Source organism: Eptatretus burgeri, chromosome 1 (assembly GCF_056783735.1).
Source record: "Eptatretus burgeri isolate ZD-2024b chromosome 1, Ebu_testis_v1, whole genome shotgun sequence".
In the NCBI taxonomy this organism is placed as follows: Eukaryota; Metazoa; Chordata; class Myxini; order Myxiniformes; family Myxinidae; genus Eptatretus; species Eptatretus burgeri.
This window is the reverse complement of record NC_140961.1, coordinates 106,270,807-106,297,132: the sequence shown is the minus strand read 5'-3', so window position 1 is coordinate 106,297,132 and position 26,326 is coordinate 106,270,807. Positions and strand designations below refer to the sequence as shown.

At 43.4% G+C, this 26,326-nt stretch overlaps 1 protein-coding gene across 6 annotated transcripts in view; it reads left to right on the top strand.

Moving 5' to 3' along the window:
* The window catches only part of LOC147035132 (ADP-ribosylation factor GTPase-activating protein 1-like), a 259,117-nt gene that overhangs the window by 207,755 nt on the left and 25,036 nt on the right, over positions 1–26,326 (top strand). Inside the window, exons 7-9 of one of the 6 annotated variants that reach the window (XR_015061436.1) lie at positions 22,234–22,388; positions 22,498–22,628; positions 22,735–23,274. The exons of the other annotated variants lie outside the window; for them this stretch is intronic. The gene's annotated coding sequence lies outside the window, so the exon portion shown is untranslated. Of the gene's footprint in view, positions 1–22,233; positions 22,389–22,497; positions 22,629–22,734; positions 23,275–26,326 lie in introns of those variants that run through there. 6 annotated transcript variants of the gene reach the window in all.

Here is a 26,326-nt window from a genome sequence, read left to right as displayed (position 1 = left end):
GTGGACCTTTCGGTCTCACCGCGATCGAGCCAATCGGCCCCCGCGTGGGATAGGGTTGCTCGCCAAATTCGACCTACCTAAGTACCCACACGGAGGGTAGACCGGGCGATCGCACCTCGCCGCAGGTCGACTTCGGACACGGGCCACTTAAGCGACCCGTTCCGTACTATCGGGATAACCGAGCGGTGTTATCGTCGGCCTCGACGGTTCGATTAATTATCGGGCGTATTCAGCCCACTACCAACCCTTTACGTGAAGCAAGATGAGGATTCAATGAAAGAAATGACGAAACGAAGCGGGAAACAGTTCAACACAAAGCACATTTATTCGCGATGAACGGAAAGCACACATATTCAATTCCACCAAAAGCACATAGAAAAGAGGAAGACAAAAAGAAACACAATGCAATTTTACACAAAAAGCAAATGCGACAATGCAGATCTACTACCGATTACACGAGCACACGGCAACACTTATACAATTTTACTTCACAGACGGCGCCGACAACACATATCCAAAACCAAGAAAAAGAACACCCTCAAGGATGAGGCGGGCCTGAGGCCAAGACCGGGTCGGGCCTACCCGTCTGGTGATGAGACGCGGAACGGCGATGATGCCTCAACTCCGCGGGCCTCGCGGGCAGTGTCTGGTAGGGGGTGGGAAAGGGGCCCCCTTGGTCGCACTATCTCAGCGCGGGGGGAAACAGGAGGGGGTTGCTGATGCTCGGGGGAAAGGAGGATTTTTACTCTGCCTCGAGTCCCGCGACGAGCGTCTCCACCTCGACCAGGTCGCGCCGTCGGCCTCCCTGGTGTGCAGCTCCCGGCACGATGCGAGCACCCCCTCGTCTGCCCTCGCCGCCTCTCCACAGCTCCGTCCTCTTCGCTCCGACTCCAACGCACACGACGACGACGACGACGACCAACAACCAATTCTTCCTCTTCCCAACTCCACCAACTGCGAAGTCTTAACTCACTTGACTGACGAACGCGGTCGCTTATATAAGCCCCGTGGCTTCGCTCTCTCATCTTTGACCCCCTGCCTTCGACCTTTCACCTCGCTCCCCATTGGCCCGAGAAAAAGTGGGCGTGAATGCATTTTGATCCATAAATTTGCATATAGCGATCGCCCTCCAACGCCCTGGAGGCGGGGCCAAATCGCCCCTCGCTCACCGATTGGACGGCACAAAAGTGGGCGTGTGTCGTTTTTGATCCGTTTTTGGAGCGGAAAATCCGTGGTTTTGTACACGCTGTTCGGCGCGCGCCCTGCACGAGTCCAACACCGGTACCCACAAGCGGCGCAAGAACGGTGGCGATGCGACGGTTGCGAGGTGTGACGTGAAGCGGCGCCGCGGTGGGTGGTTGATGTTGTGGTTGGTGGTGGTAACAATGGCGGTTGGTCCAAAATAAAGATAGTAAAAGAAAAACGGCTATCCTGAAGAGTCGCAGCACGCATAAATGACATGTATTCCCACTAGACAACAGGTTTGGGCCTAACTACACATATACTTACCGAGATATCTCACCTAAGGGACCTGAATGGTGGTTTGCGAATTTGTTAACCACAACAATATATATATATATATATATATATATATATATATATATATATATATATATATATATATATATATATATATATATATATATATATTTCTAAAAAAAAAGTAAAGAAACAAGTAATAAAAACATTTTAAACAAGAAAGAGCAATCAGAGATTGCAGACCATCACCAGAACTTGTTTTGTGTGATGTATTTTGTGTGGCATTTGTTTACTTGTGTGTTATGCAATTAATAAGAGACATAAATAAAACTGCGATTGTATAACTGCTGGCAGTGATGACTGGGTACCAAGATGTCACACTTTGATGCAACCCCACTTTGATTGGACACCTGACCCTGACCCACGACGTTTTTCACTATTATTCAATAAGATTTAGAATGGGATTAAAATAAGTTCAATTCAAATCAAATGGAAGACCAAATAGGTACAGTCCTGCATTGGAGTCATCAGAAGGAACCAGAACAAGCAAAAAGCAAAGATGAAGTCATCAGGAGGAACCTGGATAGGATTCGCATTTCAGCTACTACTCTTCTACCCTCAAACCCATCCAGGCCCAGCCAAGTGAGCCTTTTTCAAAAAATGAAAAAGAACCCAGATCAAAAAAAAAGTTCTGGCTGCCAGACCATTTGTCCGATCAAGTTGAAATTTAAAACATGTATTCCCCATCACTACTAGATCATAATTGTGACGTTTCATGTCGATTGATCAAGCGTTTCAGGAGAAAACATTATTTAATATTTTTCTTCAATCTAATATGGCTGCCAAACCATGTGACCTCTCAATTATTCCTTAATAAACTTGTACATCCAAGGCTTTGGGAACATATTTGTGAAGTTTCCCCTCAATCTGGTCAGCTGTTCTGGAGAAGATTTTTTATAGGTTTTTGGGTAAATCCAATATGGCTGCCAAACCATGTGACCTATGATGTCATATGTGTGATCCTTTTGTTCCTCATGGATAGGCTGTCAAACCTGTAACGTTTCGCCTCAATCTGTTCAGCCACTTTAGAAGATTTTTTAAAAGTTTTTTTTTTAAAATGAAAAACCAATGTGGCTGCCAAATCACCTGACCGATGAGATCATCATTTTTTTTTTTCTGTGGATCATTTTATCCCTAGATGACCCTCAAAAATTTTCATACTGATCAGATGTAGCATTCTACATATGCATTTATGACATCATGACGAAGGCACCTCTGACATCATTTAAAAAATCGCACATTACGCATGAGTACTTGCCATGTGCCAAGTTTCAATTTTTTTCCTTGGTGCAGTTTCAGAGATCAAGGTCCAGAGTTTTTCCATTTTTCCAACTTGGCTGCCACACCACGTGATCTATGATGTCATAATTATGATTAAAACATTCTACATGAGTCATCGCACCTATGTTGATAATCTCATCTAATCCGACAAGCGGAGAAAAACATGAAAGTTCTGTGCAGACAAACAATTAAATGAAAAATCACTCATATAGCGACACTTGGCGAAACAGAATGGCCTGGCGGAGGTATGTAGAACACATACCTCCGCCATGCTGAACAGCTTACATTTTGTATTCCACTGATAGGCCGGATCTGAACCAAAATCGAATCGGCTTGTTCTTGTTAACTAATCAACTCTCTCTCAATGTTCATCCGAATCTGTCCACAACTTTTTTGAGACATCATGCAATATTAGTGGGAGCACCCGTGGGAATCCCATGGGCATGGACTTGTGTGACATTTGGACATCTTCATTTGGATCTGTAGCTGCACCTGCACATTAAGTTTTACAAAATGGTTACTGGCAATTCACCAGATCCACAAATGATATCATCTACACAATTTCTTTACTTCGCATAATATGTTAACAATAATGAATACACGTCCATGCACATGGGAAATACAGTTTTCATAAAAATCCCAAGTATCAGATGAATGTTTTTTATGCCTCCACACCAAGGGTGCAGGAGGCATTATGTTTCCGGGTTGTCCGTCCGTCCGTCCGTCCGTCCGTCTGGATTTTCGTTTACGCGATAACTCAAGAAGCAAATTGTAGTATTTCATCAATCTTGGTAAAAAGGTATAGTAAGACAGGGCAATTAAGTGATTAGATTTTGGGCCAGATGTGATAAAGGTCAAGGGTCAAAGGTCAAGGTCAAACTCTGAAATTTTACTGTTTACGCCCTAACTCAAGAAATATTGGACAGAATTTCATCAAACTTGGTACAAAGGTAAAGTTAGACGGGGCAATAAACTGATTAGATTTTGGGCCAGATATGATAAAGGTCAAGGGTCAAATATGTCAATACTCAAGTTTTTTTGCATTAGAGCGGAAGCATACCCATCGACTGCGCGCAGTCGAATTAATCTAGTTTAATTTTGAATTATTCTCACTCAGAGTTCAACATCTCTGTAATATTATGTGATTGTATAAACTTTTTCGGTGAATTATATGTCATCATTGCGAGTTATTTTTGGAAATGTATTCTTTTTTTTTGGAAATGGGATTTTTATAATCAAAACAGCAGTGAAAAGGCATCAAAACAGCAGCGAAAAGGCATCAAAACTGCAGCGGAAAGGCATCAAAACAGCAGCGAAAAGGCATCAAAACAGCAGCGAAAAGGCATCAAAACAGCAGCGAAAAGGCATCAAAACAGCAGCGAAAAGGCATCAAAACAGCAGTGAAAAGGCATCAAAACAACAGCGAAAAGGCATCAAAACAGCAGTAAAAAGGCATCAAAACATCAGCGAAAAGGCATCAAAACAGCAGCGAAAAGGCATCAAAACAGCAGCGAAAAGGCATCAAAACAGCAGCGAAAAGGCATCAAAACAGCAGCGAAAAGGCATCAAAACAGCAGCGAAAAGGCATCAAAACAGCAGTGACAAAGCATCAAAACGGCAGTGAAAGGGCATCAAAACAGCAATGAAAAGGCATCAAAGGAGCAGTGAAAAAGCACCAAAATGGCAGCAATGGTCCGTTCGATCACTGTAGCCAAATGTGTCAGAGCAATTAACGATTTTACGTCGTGCCCTCCTTCAGTTGCCTAGAATGGTGTCACTGCAGGACCTCCAGGTAAACAACATTATGGGTGAAAATTCCACTGTGGCCATCAATTTTTCCCTGTTGGTCATTACTGACTTCCTTTACCTTCACGACCTCAAGTTGTTTAGCATGCGACAATGCAACATATAATTAGCCATGGCTGAAGATGGGCTCCATTAAGTAAATCCCAACTTTGTGTAATGTTTGACTTTGACTCTTGGTTATTGAGAAAGAGAATACCACACAAACCGGAAATTGATGGCGTTTGAGTACGAATTGTAGTGTTGTATCGGAAGGTGCAATACTAATCCTGGGTATAAATGTAACTTTGTGACTGGCAGAAATTATTTCTGCATCTATTATGTTCGGCAACAATCTTTTTACAACCAATCTTGCATCATTGCACAGTCCCTGTTTTGGATCAAAATTATGGAGAAACATGACAACACCATCTTTGAGACAAAGTTTGTGCAATGGCATTCCAGTAGTCAATTGATTAAGGAATTCCGTTGCATAATTTCGTGCCTCTTCAGGGTCATCACAGACAACGGAATCAGCGCTGAAGTACGTCTTTTCTTCCCCAGGAAATGTATTCAGTATCTCATCGTTGATCACAAATGTAGATTTATTCTTTTGACACAACATGGCTCATTGTGCCAGCACATCATAGTTTGAATGGATTTTGTTCAAATTACTGAAAACAGCCTCTGCTGAAGAAATGTTGTCATCGACACAGATACGATCGAGCAGTCGTATTAAATCTGAGTCAGGAATTGTTTCCACAGTCCCATTTCCAATCGACCGCAACCATGTTGAGAATTATTCGTCATCGTTAGCTCTCATGTTTGATGTTAAGTTCAGCTGTTTGAACTTTGGCCCCAAATTGCTATGCTTGATGCACGTGGCGATGATTGCTGCAGGTGCAGCACGAGGTACAATGGGCAAAACCTGCCTGAAGTTTTCACCAAGAAGTAAGACCTTTCCATCAAAAGGAATGTTGTTACTGGTTACATCCGCGAGACATTGATCAACATCTGCTAAAGCATATGCTGGAGCCACTGGTGCTTCATCCCCAATGAATCGGTTGACCTTCCTTTGAGCATCAGCATCTTTACTCATAGGTGATATGCTGCGTGTGGAGCTTTCCAAAATGGGCACTGGCAATTTAAATCTATGGTGCGATGTCCGACCCCCTGCTGGCAATGTTGCTGCAATGCCCGAGTACGCCATTGGAAGAGCCAAATGACGCTGGCCTTGAAAGATGTGCAGAAGCGTATTATAGAGAAAGGTCTTGCCACGTCCGCTCGGTCCATCAACAAAAAAACAACCAGTTGCCTGTGTACTGGCCCCCGTGCCGAACAGCCTGGAGGACCTCATCTACAATTCGGATTTGGTCATCATTTAGTAGTTGTCTGTTGTTTTCACCTTTTTCATGTTCATCTCCTGGTACATCCTGATAATCATCACTCGAGTGATCTTCAAGTGTACCGGTAACTGAAATGTTTCCACGGTATGTCCACGTCTCAGGAAGAAGGACTGTATTTCTCGCAACGTCATATAAGTACTCTGTTCCAAGACATGGCTGTTGTGCACAAAATTGTCACAAAGGTCGTTTTTATATTTTTCCCACTGTGCCGACGTGTCTGTTGGTGTGCAGAATATGCATGGTGTTGCAAAAAGATATCTCAATTGTAGTGGCATGGCAAAGATAACTGCATCAGCTAAGGACCTCTCCTGTTCTATATCACCTTCTGTTAAATTTAATGTCCTGGCTGCATCCTTGTACGTTTCACAAACTGCTCCATTTACGGTTCGGAGATCTTCAAATGATGTTTTACCAGGGCAGTGTAGCAGGAGTACATGAATTTGAAAGCACGCAATGTCCAAAGGGCTTGCCGAAACCATGCATCCGATAACCTTATCGCCGCCTCTGCATCTATGTTTCCATGTCTTTCGTCCATCTTCAAACACGTAATGTTTTGATAACTTTTTGATTACAGATAACTTTGTGCCTCGCGGTCTCTGGTTTAACTCAAACCAAGCTGTAAGTGTTGTACCCCTATGTCATGCAATGGCTTCTTCCTCTTTACCATCCCTAAGCACAACAGTCTGCAATTCAGGTAAGTGTACCACAAGTTTGATAATGGAATGGGATTGTTTGTGCATTTCAAATTCCATCAATCTCCATGCTGTCTCTGGGGCACTGACATACCTGCAGTCCAAGTAGGTCTTTATTTCGTCCACCTCCACTATCCCACGCTCCCGAATTACGATGCTGGTGCAGTCATGTCCCTTGTCCACATATTTAAATAAGTACTTGATACTTTTTATGCTTGTGCAAACCTCAATGTTGATGTGTGCTCTGTACTTCTTCAGTAAATATGTGTTGAATGGGACCACAAATTGGCAATCAACATTGATTCCTTGAACGGTCATGGGGGGGTCCATTTGGGGGATGCTTGTAAAGGGCATAGCCATCTCACTCGCAAATATGAGTGAGATGTGCTCGCAAATGTGCTCACAAATGTCACTGCAACATACACTTTTGGAAAGCCTTTACTGCACACTCCATCTTTCATATACATTGAAAGGTGATTTAAAGTGCCACACAGACCACATATCATGTGAGACTTCACCAAAGAATGGATCTCCGATAACTCGTTTGAATTAGGAATTTGTGCAGAAACAATTCTGTCAATATCTTCGGCGGTACAAATATTATCTTCTTGGCACAGCGTGAGTAATATGTGGTCATGTGGTAGGCCACGCTTCTGATACTCGACGATGCAGATAAATACACTTACTTTTCCCAACTCCTGCTTCTTCATGAAATCATCGATTAACCCTTTTAATTTCAGATGAAACAGATGTACCACTAAATCTGAACTTCCTTCAGCTAGTTGGTGTTGTCCAATGTTTTCTTGTATCTATGTCCATTTTGGAATCCACATGAAGGTGATGAAGAGATCTGGTTTTCCGAATTTTCGAACAATGGCCATAGCATCTTGGTAGTTCTGCTGCATAGCTCTTGGCCTCACTGCAAAACTCGATGGCAAAAATGATGATATGACGACAGGAAATTGGTTATCAGTAGCAATGTTCTGGACGTGGTTCAGCAGTCCTCTGTATTCCATGGCTTGAAGGGTTTCCTGATTTTGTTTGAAGTATTGCAGTCGCTTTGCTTCCGTCTTGCAATATCCATTGACAACATACTGCTGGAATAATTTCCCCGAAGAATGGATAGTGCTGAATTCACTTCGAATAGCCAGTCAGAAGGCATAGAATTCACAATGAGTTACTTTATTTCGAACCATAGTTTGTCGCTGGGGAGGCATGTTTATCATCCATCCATGCTTGCCGTGTGGAAAGAGAATTGGATATGCCATGGGATTGATGTGAGAGGCAAGTGGAGAGAGATTTTTTTTAAAGCCCTGGTCATGAAAATTAACCTGGAAATCCCTGTTTGCAGGTGGTTCACCATCTTTTCCACAATTTCATCAGGAGTTGGTACGTTGAAACGTCTTTGGTCGTCTGCACACAGTCGACGAAAATGCATTTCCACGGTAGAAGGGAGGCAATCTTCAAGGACAGCTTTCCTGATTTCTTCCTGTTCATGCTCGAACATAGTCTTGTAACATGTGATATAAGAATCAATGTCAGTTAGGATGTTGTGTAGTTCTACCATCAAGTCTTGCAAACATCTATGATTCTCAGGTCGATTCATACGTTCCTTTGTAGCTTCAGCTGTATCCAAATTAAATAACTGAGCAAATCGTGGTTGCTCATGTACATGTGATGGATGTAATGGACCACAGCGATGATAAATTTGACCGTGGATTTTGAAACAGTACGGTCAGTCAATTTCCTGGAGGAGATGAGATTTGAGGAGATGAGACTGATGCAACTTCCAAGACAATATCCAGAATTGCAATTCGGCTTTAGCTTTTGTGACATTTTCCATTGTTACCCTGAAAAAGTTGTTGTTACATTGTTACAAACATTACATTAATTAATTACAATTAATTACATTACAAACATTACATTCAAAAAATTCTCAACAATCCTCTGGAAGAAGTCTTTTCTTTCAAGCTTCTAGGTCTCACTATCTGCCATGACCTTTCCTGGGAAAGTCACATTTCCTACCTCGCCTCAAAAGCCAGTCGCCGACTGGGAATCCTCCGTCGTGCTAAGTCCTTCCTCGGCCCTCTTGAGCTCCTGACCACTTACAAAGCTTTTGTCCGTAGCCTGATGGAGTACTGCTCTCCCCTCTGGGCTGGTGCTCCTGCCTCCCACCTTTCTCGCCTTCACGCTGTCGAAACCAGGGCATTTAAGATCATCGGCATCTCCCGCAATGAAGCTGAGTCTTTGGGCCTCTCACTCAATCACCGCAGGTTGGTCGGTGGTCTTTCTGTCTTCTACCGACTCCTCTCCAGCCTTGCCCCCCTGCTCTCTCTGCGATTTGTCCCCACCACATTTCCACAGGGCGCTCAAGGTCCGCCAACAACCCCCTTCTGGTAAAACTACCAAAATCACGAATCACTGCTCATCTTCACTCTTTCATTCCTCTTTTTTCCCGCCTTTGGAATAAACTTCCTCACTCTATTCTTTCCCATTCTTCCCTCCAGGCTTTCAAAACAGCTGTTCACCACCACCTCTTATCTTCCCCCATCCAAATCCTCGATCTTTTCTACCCCCGATAATCCACCCAAGCCCACTTGCTTCATTTCTCCTGCTTTCCTTCCTGAAAGTCCCTGAAATGTCCATCTTCTCTTCGCCATGTTCCCCGTCCCATCCCCATCCCTCTCCCTTCCACAGTTCACCTAATGTGTCTGTTCCCCACTGTTTTGTCCCTTCCACTCCCGCCCCTCTTGTCTCATGCCTCCTTGCTGTGAGTTGTGTGTTAGCTCTCATACGAGCCTCGACCAAGGTATACAAAAAAAAAAAAAAACACGATGCGTGGTTAGATAAATTAATTACCATAACAAACACAACGCACGAATTTCCATAAGGATGTAGAGTGTGTGAATTTCCCCGAGGAAGGGGCAGCACATCAACTAAGCTCCCTCCACCCCTCTCTCCACGTGCAGAGCACCGAATAAATGCAACTTTTTAAAAATTATTGTTGACTTTATTGTGACGCAATCTGAATGAAACATTTCATCGTGACGACTGTCATCAAATGGAAAAGTCCTTGGGGTAAAAAGTCTTCTGTCTGGCGAAAACCAAAATGTCTATTTCCGTTACAGCATACTTGATGATACTAAATGACATTTTAAAGATTTCAAATAAACTTATTTAATCAAGTGTACGTGCACATAACTTATAAAATAAGAACGAAGAAATATCTGGACAATTCTATGTTATTATTTGCCGTCTGTTATTTGGGCAGTAAATTTTTAATATATCTCGGCAATTTGCTGTCCGTGCGTACATTTTCTCAACTATTGATGAACCTGAGTCTAAAACCATCAATTGATATTCGTCGTCATGAAAAATGAAAGTCGAGAAAAAGCCTTGAAGGAGTCTCAACGAATGGCCTTTATGTTGCAGGCCTTCTCATTTTAAATGCATTTTTTTTGTTCTATAAACGGTAACTTTCATCCAATTTTCTTCCCGTGTTTTTGCAACCGAGTCGAAAGCCATGTTTCGACTGAAAAATGATGAAATGAGATATCGAATTCGAGTTGAAATAAAACTGTGAGAGAGTAAGAAACCACGAGGCTCACAAAAGAGGCCTCAAAGCTATGCGAGTGCGAAGAAACAAAATGGTGGAGATTTGTTTTTGAAGCCCCTTCCAGAATGGGTGGAGCTTCTCCATAAATGGGGTAGACTTTATTTATGTTCTCCATAAATGGTGTGTGTGTGTGTGTGTGTGTGTGTGTGTGTGTGTGTGTGTGTGTGTGTGTGTGTGTGTGTGTGTGTGTGTGTGTGTGTGTGTGTGTGTGTGTGTGTGTGTGTGTGTGTGTGTGTGTGTGTGTGTTCGATATAACTGTCTTTTATCGGGACAACCTTGAGTCAAGAAAGATGTAGGGATGGTTTCATATGACCATTTGTCGTGACGTAGTTTAAATACTTTTTGGAGGAACATCCATACATCCTTTTGTAGTTTTTAAAAATGTTTTTATGACTTCTGATATTTATGTTTGTTCTGCAGATTCCTTTGGGGTTTAAGAGTGTAGGTTAGAGGGGTTAATTTATGATCCACACACTCCTTTTTATGTTACTTCTTCGACTCGACATCTGAAAACGTAAGTTATCGAACAAGGAATCATGGGGAAAGACCTTAATGCTTTATCTTAGTGCACCAAATGTGCTTTGATATCATTATAGGCGTTTGCACCACAATGCCTACCAATGACAAAACAAGCACTTACTTGTTCTGGCAGAAGGTGAGACGACGGATGAAGGGTTGTTGGGAGAATGTGATGGAGAAATGAGAAAGGAGTAACAGGATTTCCTAATGACCTCAGAAGCTGTATTTCAGGCGGATGATTAATCACTTGTCTGTGCAAGAGCCTTTCAGCGTAGGACTGTCTGGCTGTATTCCAAACCATTTTCTGCCAATATCCAGCAAAACTCACTGGCTGGCAGGATGCACAGTGAGTTCTGCAGCCAATTCAGCTGAAGAAATCCCCAATTAAATGGCGATTAATTCAATCTGTGACTTTCACCACTTGTCTCCAAAATCGAGTTCCACTCATCCAATGATCAGGAGCATGTCAGAATTTAAATAACTACCAGCGATGTAATTTATCTTAAAAGCACATATTACAACAAATTGCTTTCGATTAGGTCATTAATGGTAATTTTTTTCGATTTAGGTCATTAATGGTAATTTTTTCGATTAGGTCATTAATGGATTAGGTAATTTTTGCCACAGCTGCTGTCACACCTGAATTAGATGTGATCATTATTTCTAATCTGCATTGCTAAACATGCTGAATTCATGTAAACCATGGTTTTATTGTGCAGGTGTATGGATTCGTACACAGCCAGAATGCGGCTTTTCTGAATTTAATTTGCTGAAGATAAATTGCAATGTCTGATCTTGGACAACCTTACCTTTTTAACATGCACAGTTGTCTGTGATCCATCCTTTCTTTTTCTTGTAACAAGATATGCCAGAATGAACAGGGGAGATATTGGAGGTAGAGAAGGAACTGTGTGTGTGTGTGTGTGTGTGTGTGTGTGTGTGTGTGTGTGTGTGCGTGTGTGTGTGTGTGTGTGTGTGTGTGTGTGTGTGTGTGTGTGTGTGTGTGTGTGTGTGTGTGTGTTAGTCCGACACTTCTGGGCCGATTACATCCAGACTTGCTACGTAGTATCAGCATAACCGCAATTCGTGCTTTGGGGTGTTTTTTCTTTGCCGTTGGTCTTGGGGTGGGGAAGGGGGTGGGGACGCAAATTTATCTCTGCAGATGTGAATCATGTAGCACTGTTCAGGTGGGAGAGGGTATTACAAGTCCTTTACTGGACAGTATTCCTGTCCCCACGTTTTTCAGTGCAATTTGATGTTTTAAATTATAAGCAGTGGGTGTGTTTTTGTTTCATGCACATAACCCGGGTTGTTGTTTTTCTAATTTTCGGGAGTGATTAAGGCAGCTGTCAATTGCCTATACACCGCCCAAATAAAAGTATGTGTCAGAAGAACGTGCTCATGCTTGGTACAACATCACTCAAAGGGTAGATACTCTGCTCATATGTATTATTTGTCATGCATAATATGTGTATGATGACATATAAATGTGTGTGCATGTATGAAAAATATACATTGAATAATGTGTGTATTTAATATGTATAATACGTCACGTATGTGTGTGTGTGTGTGTGAATAACAAGTATAATAGACATGTACTAAGTGTATGATCAGATATCAATATGTATGTTATATGTATAATGTCACAGAAAATGTGTGCATGATCACATATCAATATGTGTATATTGTTACGGCTATGGGTACCGAGTGTATTATGAGGGGGTTAATCCTTGTTTCTCCTCAGAAGAACCGGACCTGGGGCCACTGCTCACAATTAACTTCGTGGTACGGTGGGTTGCTTTACAACCACGAATGCCAATCAGTTAACCACGAGTTCCAGTGTCCACCGTCTAATTTGCCATTTAACTAGAGGTCACTTGGCTTCCTGAATGAGGGACGTGCCCTGGGCGATGCGCCAATATTATCAAAATTATATCTTAAGTGGGGTTGCCGAGCGTTTACCGCTGGTGCATGCTGACTATGACAGGTTAATTCGTTTGGGAACTACCTCCCGGTCTATCTTGGTTCAGACGATGCTAGATCAATAGAAGGATATGACAAGCACGGACAGGTTGAAACATCAACAAGGAATTTATGAATAAGAAAACAATAAATAAACTGAAGAACTTTTTATTTCCTTGTAGTGAAAATAGATGAATTCAAATCAATCAAAATAATCTCAAACAAATATAGAATACAACAGGCATTGATAGAAAAATAGACAAAGAACAAATGCTCATCACTATGCCTTACTTAACAATTAAACATGAGACAAGGGTACCCAGCAGATCATTCGGGGGGTGGGGGGGGGGGGGGGGGTTGGGAGGTAGGGGAAGAATTCCGGTCTCGGCTTATCAAGGTCGAAGTCATCGTGCGTCCAATAAAATGACCCAAAATATGTGAGCGTGCCTTGGTCCACTTCCAGAACCCTGCCTCGCCGTGCAACCATTCGCAAACAGGTTCGAACACCAATCGACGTCACTTCGTCACCCCCAGGAACCAGGAACGCCATTAATAAAGTGTGAGCGGAACCAGCAGAAACGGTCCAACCGTCACCCACCGTCAGGATCTATCAGGAACCGCAACCAACGGACAGCTTAAAGAAGCTGTAAGGCATTGTAAGGAGCTGTAACCAACTGTCACCAACTCACCAACTGTCAGGAATTGTCACCAACTGACTGGAGCTGTAACGAACCATCACCCAGCTGTAAGGAACCATCACCCAGCTGTCAGGAATTGTCACCAACTGACGGGAATTGGAAGGAACCATCACCCAGCTGTCAGGAATTGTCACCAACTGACTGGACCAATTGTCACAAACTATCAGGAAAGAGATCCTCCCATTCTTTTTATAGGCAACCAATGTGGGCGGAGCCTCAAGCAAACTTCAGCCAAATCCACCTTGCCTATTTGCGCATTGTTGCACGTGACCAACCATCAACCTCGCGATCATCCCTTCCTCATTCAGCCTGACACGAGCAAGAGCCAGCCAGCATCCATAGAACTGCCAAACAGGGCATCAAACGTCGATGGAAAAAGGTTGACGTCAACATCGGTGAAAAAGAGGTGGGTGTCGAACGTCAATGAAAGAGAGGTGGGTGAGGTAAATGATCCATAGCCGTATTTCACCATCAGAATAACTGTTCAGGAAAAGCCCGCAGTGTGCTTAATCAAATGTCCTGTAAGTCCAAAGTGTAACTAAATCGTCCACCTCCAAGACAATGTGTCCAGATGGAAAGGGGGTAGAACGAGCCTCCGTTGGGCTGGCGGCTATCTCTCACGTGCATGAACATGTCGTAAAGACAAAAAGGCCATCCCATAAGAAGGGGAATCTGTTCTATACCCTTCTCCAATGCATCAAAGTTAGAATCCCACCAGACAAGGGGATGGGTCTATCCTGGACATGCATTTATGGAAATAACTGTATGAGGACCTGAATGTTGTATTCATTAGTCAAATCTGATTCTGAAATCCATAACATCATAATATGTACAATCCGTATGTTTGTTACACTGGTGGGGTATGCTTACACAGTGTAAGCATACGAACCGTGCTTCCCCGTTGTCTCGGGTCACTCAACTGTATTTAATTTTTCATTTATTTATTTCCTTTCTTCATTTATTTATATTTTCATTCACAGATGCTTTGTGACGGATCTGTGATTTTTTTCCTCATGTACTGGCTTCAATGTCCATTGGCACGGAAAATTGCCATGCTTCCCAATTGTTTCGGGCCACTCACCTGCATTTTTTTTCAATTTTTAAAAATATATATTTATTTTAATTTATTTATATTTTTATTTACGGATGCTTTCCGACAGTTCTGTGATTTTCTTTTCCAGTGTGTAGGCTTCGATGTCCATCGGCTTGCAAAATTTCAGCTTTCTACGTCACCCGGATGATGCCAATCTTTAATATCAGTCAGTCAATGGTTGGAAAGAGCTTTATATATTGGATGTACAATACGTGTGTATATCTATCATATGTATAATGTATCACATATAATGTGCGCATGATCACATATCAATATGTGTGTGTGTATATTGTTGCGGATTTCGTGCCCGCCGGCATGCTGACGGCCACGTAACTCGAATCGCGGCACGTCGCCCACCGGACGGACAATCCAGTCGTGACCCTCTCGGACTAACGCCGGGAACCAGTCACGGGTGGACCTTTCGGTCTCACCGCGATCGAGCCAATCAGCCCCCGCGTGGGATAGGGTTGCTCGCCAAATTCGACCTACCTAAGTACCCACGCGGAGGGTAGACCGGGCGATCGCACCTCGCCGCAGGTCGACTTCGGACACGGGCCACTTAAGCGACCCGTTCCGTACTATCAGAATAACCGAGCGGTGTTATCGTCGACCTCGACGGTTCGATTAATTATCGGGCGTATTCAGCCCACTACCAACCCTTTACGTGAAGCAAGATGAGGATTCAATGGGAGAAAAAGACGAAGCGAAGCGGGAGAACAGTTCAATAATAAAGCACATTTATTCGCGGCACACGGGAAGCACACATATTCAATTCCACCAAAAGCACACAAAAAAAAGAAAACACAATTCCATTTACACAAAAAGCAAATATAAAAGCGAAGACAATGCAGAGCTAATACCGACTACCGAGCACACGGCAACACTTATACAATTCTACTTCACAGACGGCGCCGACAACACATACCCAAAACCAAGGAAAGAATACCCTCAAGGATGAGGCGGGCCTGAGGCCGAGACCGGGTCGCGCCTACCCGTCTGGTGATGAGACGCGGAGCGGCGATGGCGCCTCACTCCGCGGGCCTCGCGGACAGTGTCTGGCAGGGGGTGGGAAAGGGGCCCCCTTGGTCGCACTATCTCAGCGCGGGGGGAAACAGGAGGGGGTTGCTGATGCTCGGGGTATAGAGGATCTTTATTATCCCTGGTGTGCGTCTCCACCTCGGCCAGGTCGCGCTGCAGGCCTCCCTCGGGCGTGCAGCTCCCGGCACCGACGCGAGCACCCCCTCGTCTGCCTTCGCCGCTGCCGCCTCTCCGCCTCTGGACTCTCCGACTCTGGACTCTTCTTTGGACTCTCCTCGTTGGACTCTCCTTTGGACTCTCCCCTTGGACTCTCCGACCCTCCACTCGACTCTTCTCTTCTGACTGACGAACACGGTCCTTTTATCCCCCCGTAGCTTTGCCTTCGACCCCCTCCCTTTGACCTTTCACCTCGCTCCCCATTGGCCCGAGAAAAAGTGGGCGTGAAGGCTTTTTGATCCACAAATTTGCATATATCGATCGTCCTGGAGGCGGGGCCAAATCGCCCCTCGCTCACCGATTGGACGGCAAAAAGTGGGCGTGTGTCGTTTTTGATCCGTTTTTGAAGCACAAAATCCGTGATTTTGTACACGCTGTTCGACGCGCGCCCTGCAAGAGTCCAACACCGGTACCCACAGCGGGGCAAGAACGGTGGCGATGCTACGGTTGCGAGGTGTGACGGGAAGGTCGTGGCGGTTGTGGTGAAGCGGCGTTGTGGTTGGTGGTTGATGTTGTGGTTGTGGTGGTAATCATGGCGGTTGGTCCAAAATAAAGATAGTAAAAGAAAAACGGCTATCCTGAAGAGTCGCAGCTCGCATAAATGACATGTATTCCCACTAGACAACGGGTTTGGGCCTAACTACACATATACTTGCCGAGATACCTCACCTAAGGGACCTGAATGGTGGTTTGCGAATCTGGTAACCACAACAATATATATATATATATATATATATATATATATATATATATATATATATATATATATATATATATATATATATATATATATGTACAATATGTCATGTGCAATATGTGTGCATATAACTTGTATATTGTCACGTATAATATGTGTTTGATCACATATCAATATGTGTGAATATAATTTTTCACGTATATGTGTATATAATATGTATAAGGTCACATATAATATATGTCTACATCACATGCATAATGTCATGTAAAAGATGTAAAGACACAATATGTATAATATATCGCATATAATATGCATCATGTCATGTCTAATATGTGTCTATATAATGTGTATAATATGGTCACATACCAATGTGTATATAATGTTACGTATAATATGTGGATATTATATGTCACATGTAATATGTGTGCACATCACACAATATATATATATATATATATATATATATATATATATATATATATATATACATATATATATATATACATACACACATAATGGAGCAAGTCTGTGTGATTGGATATACTGTATGTATGTATGTATGGATGGATATGGACTATTCACCCATTGAATGGACAGCTGACATGACGTCACCCCCAATTGTAATCTGAAATACTTCACCTAAAGTGCCCAGAGGACCCAACCCCCCGCCCCACCCTCCCCCCATTGCCCACCCCTCCCACTTCCCGAGGATTCAAAAAGACTGAAACGACCCCGAGGACCTAAAAGACCCCAAAGACCCTGAAGACCAGGTCCGGTGTGGGAGCATGCACCTGAGCAGCGGGTTTCTGCGTCCACTTTCCGACGGTACTCCAGGGCCTCCGTCTGGCCATCCCCCAGGCAGACGCCTGGCCCTTCCCCATCTCATTGAGATGCTGATCAACCTGCTGCAACCACGAGGCACGTGGTCGGCCCATGGGCATCCTCCACTAAGGAGGCTCCCTCACTGAGAGAATCTGGTAAGCAGGGTCAGCGTCAGTAAAATGAACCACATGTCTATACAGCTGCAGCTGATGCTCACGGATGATGCAGGTAAACAATCTCATTTTGTTCCCTCTCAGCAACCATTCGTTGGACACAAAGTCCAACCAGCGATAGCCAAGGATTTTCCAAAGAGACATGGTACCAAAGGAATTAAGCCTCCGTCTCAGATCCCTGGTCAGAGTCCAAGTCTCACATCCCTAGAGCAAGACTGGAAGCACTGAGGACCTGAAGACTCGGACTTTTGTCCTGCACAGGTACTGACAGTGCCAGACCCCAAGATCCAGTGAATCCATGACTCCCCAGGCCTGACCCATACATCTACTGACCTCTAGCTCACAGCCAACAAAGACACGAATATTTCTGCCATGGTAAGGGAATCTCTCCATGACCTCAACATCGTCACCACAAACAGGTACAGACAAGATAGCAGCATCCAAAATGTCATTCAAAGCATGGATCTTAGTTTTGACCCAGGAAAAGTGCAATCACAGCGACTCTGACTCCTCACTCAGCACCTCGAGGGCCCCCAAAAGGATATCTAGAATCTCTGCAAAGATCACTGCATCATCTGTGAAATCAAGATCAGAGATCTTCACATTCCCAAATGATGCACCACAGCATGATCTCTCCGACATCCTCCCCAGAATCAAGTCTATGCAAGAGCTGACAAGTGTGTGGGCCAGGACACACTCACGACGAACTCCAGTAACAACTGGAAATAAGTCAGAGATGGTATCACCACATCTCACAGCACTATGCATACCAGAGTATAGCTCAGACATCAGATTGATCAGTTTTGGTGGCACACCATGAAGACCAAGAATCCTCCAAAGGGCATCCCGATTCACTGAATCGAATGCTTTGCAGAGATCAACATAGGCTGCAAGCAGCCCTTGCCGAAAGTCTCATCTGCATTCGGTGAAGACACAAAGGGCAAGGATACGGTCAATCGTTGACCTCTTTGGTGTAAAGCCTGACTGTTCTGGGCATTGGTGCTCAAGCAGATGGTGGCGAACCCTATCAATAATTATCTCAGCGAAGATCTTGCCCAGCACTGAGAGCAGCATTACCCCTCGGTAGTTGTTGCAGTCCTGGCGATCACCTTTCCCTTTCCAGAGAGGGAAAACAAGGCACCTCTGTCAGTCAGTTGTGATGATGCCTGTGTTCCAGGCAGAGCAAACAACTGCATGAATTGAGATGAGTACAGCATTTCCACCAGCCGTAAGAAGTTCAATATGGTTGCCAAAGATCCCAGGAGCTTTACCCCATTTCAACAGGTTCATCACAGCCTGTGTTTCCACTAACAAAGGTGGATCGCAGTTGATTGGAGGGTCAGTAATAGCGATAGACACACCCCTGACATCCAACTCAACAGCTGTTGGATCAGCCTGGTACAGCTGCTCAACGTAACTGGCCCAGCGGGCCTTCACTTCGAATTCTCTTTCAAGAGCCCACCACCCTCCACTCTAACTACAGTATACAGAGAGACAGGCTTGGAGAAACGAAATGCACAAATTCCCCTGTAAGCAGGACGAGAATCTCTTGACCACAGGTGATACTCTATGCCCTCAGAGATTCCTTGCATATACGCCTCCTTGTCCACCCTTAGCAGATGTACAGTTTTACGCCTCAACTCCCTGAACAGCTCAGCTCTGCCATCAAGCCTCGCCCTACAACTCTGGTCAATGGTATCCAGTGTCCCTTGAGACACAAAATTCTTCTTCGCCCTACAGTAGTTTCCAAGACATCCACCGGCAACATCAACGATGATGGTCTAGAAGGTACTCTACAACTCATCAGATTCCCCAATGCACCCAGACCCCCACAAATCCCCACTCAGCCTGTTCACAAACTCCTCAGCGACCCTCTCATCTTTGAGCTTGCCAACACCCAGCCTAGGCTGGGATGGTACTATTCTCCCGGATTTAAACTGCAACTTCAGAGTTGCTACCACAAGCTTGTGGTCGGTATGGAGGAACTGAGCACTCCAGTAGACCCTGCAGTTTTGGATAATCCTCCAGTGTCCATCAATGAACACATGGTCAATCTCCATTGCCACACCGACAGTGTTGGAATACCAAGTCCAGCGAAGAGCCTGTGGACGCTGAAACCATGAACCAGCCACCCTAAGTCCATGACTTCTTACAAAGTCAAGGAACTTGGTGCTATTCACGGTCACCGTTCCAGCCCCATGGGGACCAACCCATGTCTCAGAAACATCCCTCTCCAGTCAATGCATTGAATTTCCCCAAGACAAGAAGAAAATCTCACCTGAGATACAGAAGAGTATCAACCACAGACTCGAGCGTGGCATAGAAAACGTCCTTCACGGTGAGATCACTCTCCTCAGTCGGAGAATATACAGACCATGGAAACGACCCCAAGGAGCGATGAATCCTTTGTCTCATAACATGCTCGTTGACCAGTGTTTCCTCAATTATCATTGGAGTCAGCTTCATGGATATAGCTGCAGCAACTCCTTGGGCATCATAACCATCAGAGAGAGCAGACCAATGGTAGGTGTAACCACCCACCATGATAGTGCCACTAACCGGTCTCAGAACCTCAGAGAGTGCTGCAATACCGATGTTCAAATGCTTGAGATCAGATGATAACAGAGACAGGTGATCATCCTCTCTCTCAGGGATAAGACATTACAGGCACCCACCCAAAGGGACCAACTCACGTTATCCCAAGGAGACCGCCGTCTGGTAGACGACACCTCAGCACCATCCCATCACACACTACCGCAATCTGACCCAGGAAAGTTCAACATCGGCAACAACAGAACAACGGAATATATATATATATATATATATATATATATATATATATATATATATATATATATATATATATATATATATATATATATATATATATATATATATATATCCAATAGGCAATTGCCTTTTTCAATTATACTAATCAGATTTAATTTGAGCAAGCCATTCAAATTATTTTTCCCCTGAAATTTTAAAGGTATCTCTATCATTTCATATCTCTTCATCACAATCATCCATCTGCTTTTGGTTCTTTAGCAATAATTGTTGAAATCTTTCATAAGGGTTTTTGTCAGTCCCAAAGGCATGAGTGTCTGTACTTTCATATTTTCCTTAGGACTCCACCGTCACAGTGTCTCAACTCAATTTTATACGAGGTTCTTAATTTTCCGGATTTTCTGGATCTTCTGGATCTTCAGTATCGCCATAGTTGCTCGGAGATGTTTGGTCCAGGGAAATTGCATGTGCCAACATTGTTGTTACTGTGGCAAATTTTCTCATGCACACCGATTATTGCTCTTATGCATGCTATGATGACAACAATAGCAATGAACATCATAAGTCCAACGAACAATATGTGGAGTATCCATGCTCCCCATCCACCAAACATCTTTTCCAACCATGACCCGAAGTTCCATCCCTTATTATAATCATGATATTTGGTGCCTTCTGCTTTAATCTTCCCACCAGAGTGTTAATTTCTTCTGAGTTATCGGGGATATAGGTACAACATTCTGACCCTGTTACTGCACATGTACCTCCCTGTGCAGCCAATAGGACATCAAGTGCGATATGATTCTGTATGACTACTCTCCATATTGTAACCATTTCAGCGTTTACTTTGGTAAAACCCTCAGCAGTTTCATTTTCAAGCTTCTCTGGAGAGGCTGCCAAGTTAATTTATCTAGCAGCTTTCCCAATGCCATAAAATGGAAAGGCTATCATGAAAAGTTTTTCAGTTTCTGAAATAGATCTTTTTCGTATATTCTTTAACATGAAAGGTGATTGATCAAGAATACGAATTTGGGGTATTACATATCCTAGATAACAAGATCCTGTCCACCCTTCTGGTAACCACGAATATGCCCTATGCCCACATGCAAAATATGTACTGTTTAATGGTGCCTGGGATGCCACAAGATTATTCATTCGTATCCTTATATCTATTCTTGTCACATTAATTCGTCCCTTAATGGTTACTTTTTCTTCCCCTTCTTTGGCATAGTATTGGCATGTGGAGATACCCAAGTAAGGTCCATTTCCTTTTCAATGTACGAGGCAAACTATTCCTACTTCTCTATTTATCACCTCAAAATGCGGAGGGTATTTCTCCAATCCTTCCCCCTTAGTTAGTGAGGCATAATCTGTCCTACATCTTGGAGTGTGGTCATCTTTTTCCCCTGTGTATCGGAAAATACATTTCACCCGATACTTAGGATAGTACCACTGCCAATAGTCAGTACATTTGTATCCCCCCTTTTCCCAATTACTTGTTATCTCTCGTACTCTCACCCTTTCTTCCCTTACTTTCCCTTCCATTCTAGTTAGGACTGGGTCAGTCTGTCTATGAACCAGGTACCCACATATATCTTCCCCTGAAAATAGGACTGCCAAAAGGGGCAGTCCATGTTTGGATGAGTGGGGGAGCTGTAAGCAAACCCAACACTTGCTTTTGTTCATACTTTTACCATGTTGTGAAGATATTGCTAAAAAAGGGTTCAATGGATGTCCAGTTATCCCTTCATGTAACACTGTGCCTTGTTTCAGGCATACAGTGTCTATGTCCCCTTCATCCCGTGTGACACAGAGTGCATAATTATATGGAACGGACAAATAAGTGCTTGTCCCATAAATGCCTTTCTCATGCAGGTGATCCCGATGTTTACCTTCTTTTGCCGTGTGTTCCCAGTCACAACCCATTCTTTGGTTCCACTACTCTCGACCTACCAAGCATACTGCTCTCCATGGCATTCCCATAATGCCCTCACTGCCTGTTATCATCCATATTGTCACCATTATGCACGTGCTAATCAAAAGCACTGCTATATATGTCATGAACCCCTGGTAACGTTATTCCCACTTGCGGATTTGCTTTCTTCTCTTTCTGGCTTGCTGTATGCTCTTTTGCAGTGAGATGCGCGAGTCTATGATTGTTTACCTTTGCACTTTACAGCTGTGTTGGTGACCAATAATACCTGGTGGGATCCGGTCCAACGTGCCTTCAGTGCATTTTCCGCTTGAACACCTTGATGTACACCAAGTCACCCGGCTGGATGCAGTGATGTTCCTCCGCAGCTGGTTCTGGTAGCGCTTGTTTGACCTGCGAGTAGAATTCTTTGACAACCTTTGTTAAGGCAACACAAAAGTTGATCATTTTCTCATCCATCATGTGTATGTCCATCTGTTTCAGGGTTAATGGGGCAGTTACTGGTACTCGCATCAGTCTCCCCATTAGTATTTCATGTGGGGATAATCCGCTGCACCTGTTTACCGTTGACCTCATTGACATCAGTGCCAGAGGAATAGCGTCTGGCCATTTCAAACCCGTTTCATCTCATATTTTGGCAAGTTTGTTTTTAGCAGCATTTCGCGTAGCGAACGCTGCTCTCAGAGAGCTTCTTGGCATTCTTCTTCTTCTTCTTCTTCTTCTTCTTCTTCTTCTTCTTCTTCTTCTTCTTCTTCTTACAAAACCTTTATATTAGGACTTGGCTCCTTTATATACACGATCCGGATCTCCTTAAATATTAAGCACTTGTACACATCCTCGCATTAAGGGTGCCTTTTGAGAGTGTCTATCATGAACTTTTAAATATATTTCGACATTTGCTTTAAAGTTTTGAAAAGTTCACCTTACTATTTAAAGATTATTCCGTTTAAGACATTGTAATTTCGTAAATACATTATTTATTTTGTAAATACACGATATTTCGTAAATACGTAAATACACTATGACGGGTCTCGCTATTGGCTTAATCAAAGCACGTGACGAAATATCGGAAGTTGTTGTTGTTGTTGTTTTTTGTTTGTTTGTTTTTTAGCCGACAAAACCTTTAGGATGTTGCTCTTGGACACATTTGTCCTTGTTAAGTATGCAATTCTAGTGTTCTACTTTCCCTGCTGACTCAGGATGATACGGACAGTGGAAGCATTGTTTGATTTCCAAAGCTCTGCAGATTTCCTTGTTAGTATCCGATATAAAATGTCATCCTTTATCACTGGATATTTCGTCAGGTATCCCATACCTGCAAATGTACTCTTTGAGCAAAAGCTTTGCCACTGTCCTTGCATCACATGTTCTGCATGGATATGCCTCAATCTGTTTGGTGAACATATCGACCACTACCAAAATGTAGCGGTAATTACAGAATTTTGGCATGGTTACGAAGTCCATTTGAATGTGGACCAAAGGTCCCCAGGATAGAGGTTGAGCTCCTTCCTCTTGTTTAGACACTTCACCAACATTATGATGTTGACAATACGCACAGCTTTCCAAAAGATTTCTGCCGTGCCTGCAAATCCTGGAGCATGCCATGTTCGTAGCACCTCCTTCTGCATCCCCCGTTTGCTCATGTGGCCACTTCCGTGAGCCAAACGAGCAAGCCATGGTAAAAGCTCCTTTGGGGCAACCACCTTACCCTCCTCTGAGACCCAAAGTTTTATTTCTGTTATAACAGCAACCTGTTTTCTCCCACTTTGTTTTTTTCACTTGCTTCAGCTGCCTCCTGTAGTGCTGCAATGTCATCAATAGTTGGCGCCTTTTCTTCATTTTTCTCTTCGACGAGCATATTTATTATTTGTTGTGATTTTTCTGCTCAATCAGAGAAAGCATTTCCTTTTGAGACCATATCTCTTTGGTTTGAATGTGCTTGGCATTTTACTATTGCTATTTGTTTCGGTAAGTGAATAGCTTCTAACAGTTCTGCTATCAACTTACCATTTTTGACTGGTGTGCCTTGTGATGTTATATACCCCCTTATTTTCCACAGTGCCCCTATATCGTGTGCCACCCCGTATGCATTTTGGGAATCTGTATATATTGTTGTGCTTCTAGTCTTGGCTCGGTTGCATGCTGCAATTAGCGAACATAGTTCTGCCTGTTGTGTGGAATAATGTCGAGGTAGCTTACCACTTTCCAAGATGTCACTTTCAGAGCACACTGCATATCCTGACAATAATGACCCGTCTGTTGCTTTTGTTGATGAGCCATCCACAAAAACTATCATTCCAGGGTTTTGCAGCCGGATGTCCTTTAAGTCTGCTGGGAAGGAGCGTTTTTTGTCATTACTTCCTCGCAGTTATGTTCCTCCCCATGATCAGCAACTGGCATTGAGGATGCTATGTTCAGTGTCGGACATCTTTCGATTATCACATTCTTTGCTTGAATTAACACGAGGTTATATGTCATTGCTCTTACTGCTGATAGGTGTTGTGATTTTGCTTTCGGTAATACAGAACTTACACAGTGTGGTACTCACAGTACTAAAGGTGATGTCATCACAATTTGACTTGTAGTCTGTACAGCGTATGAGGCAGCAGCTACTTGCCCACAAACATGGTGAAAATCCTTGTGCCACAGGGTCTAGTTTTGTGCTGTAATATGCTAATGGGCGCATTTTGTCACCGTGCTGCTGTGTCAGTACTGCCTGTGCAAATCCATCTCTCTCATGGGTATATAAATAAAACGTCTTGTCATAATCCGGCAAACCCAAGGCTGGTGTCGTCAGAGCTGTCTTGACCTTGCTAAAATTGTATTTTCCCTGCTGTGTCCACTCCACTGGCTCCAGTGCTTTGTCCAGCATCCTGTCTAAAGGCCCAGTCACATGTTGACATTTTAGCCAGCTTATGCCGATTTTTGAAAAAATTGTCTAAAACGCTGGCACACGTTGAATACGTTATGGGTAAGTTTTGGAAACATTGAGAGCACGCTAAAAAACACTGCCATACGTCGTAGTACGCTGGCTTTCATCGTTGGACTTTGCGGTTGTCCTCAAATTTTAGCATGCTTGAAATTTTACGACTTATGCCAGCGTATGACTCACAAGTTCCGCTCCGCTGGCCATAAGTTTTAGGTGCGTTATGCGATCGTTGACACGTCGACACACGTGACTTGTAAGTTACTCATAAATCGAAACACGTCGATGTAATGTTTAGCGTTCCTGAAACATATTTATAACCTATGAGTAACGTGTTGTAGGCATGTTGTGCGATCGTTGACACACGTCAACACACATTACTTTTAAGTTACTCATAGGCAGAAAGACGTCGGGGTAATGTTTAGCGTACCTGATACTTATTTATAACCTATGAGTGACATGTTGTTAACACGCTACGCGATCGTTGAGACACTTCGACACTCCTTGCTTGTAAGTTACTCATAAGTCGAAACACGTTGAGGTAATGGTTAGCGTCAGTGTTCCAGACTTCATGGTTTTTTTTTTGTTTGTTTTTTTTTTTTTCTTCGCTATGATGGTGATGTTGACACTTTGATATCTAGTGCGGTTATAATATAATATAGTTAATAGGCTGCCGCTCAACGATTTCAATCATAACCGCACTAGAAATCGAAGTGTCAACATCACTGTCATACCGAAGAAAAAAAAATCCATGGAGTCTGCAACACTGACGGGTTCCTCTTGTGAAGCCCATTTTTATATACCAATTCCCCTAAACGCTGCCAATACGCCATTATATGGTAGTTGTAAGTTAGAAACACGTTCATTTAGTTCTTTGGTCGTCTGGAAGACGTCAATCAAATATGTCTATATACCTCAATGTGCGTTGGAAATACTTAAGGAATTGGTTCAAACCACGTTACTCATAAGTTAGAAATAACTTTCGGGTGCACTAGACATTAGCTCGATGTGTTTCGACTTATGAGTAGCTTACAAGTAACTTTTGTCGACGTGTGCCAACGTTCGCATATCGTGCGTACAACTTATTCCCATCGCACGCGGAACGTGTGAGGCATACGGCAAGTACGTCCTAAAATTTTTAACACGTTT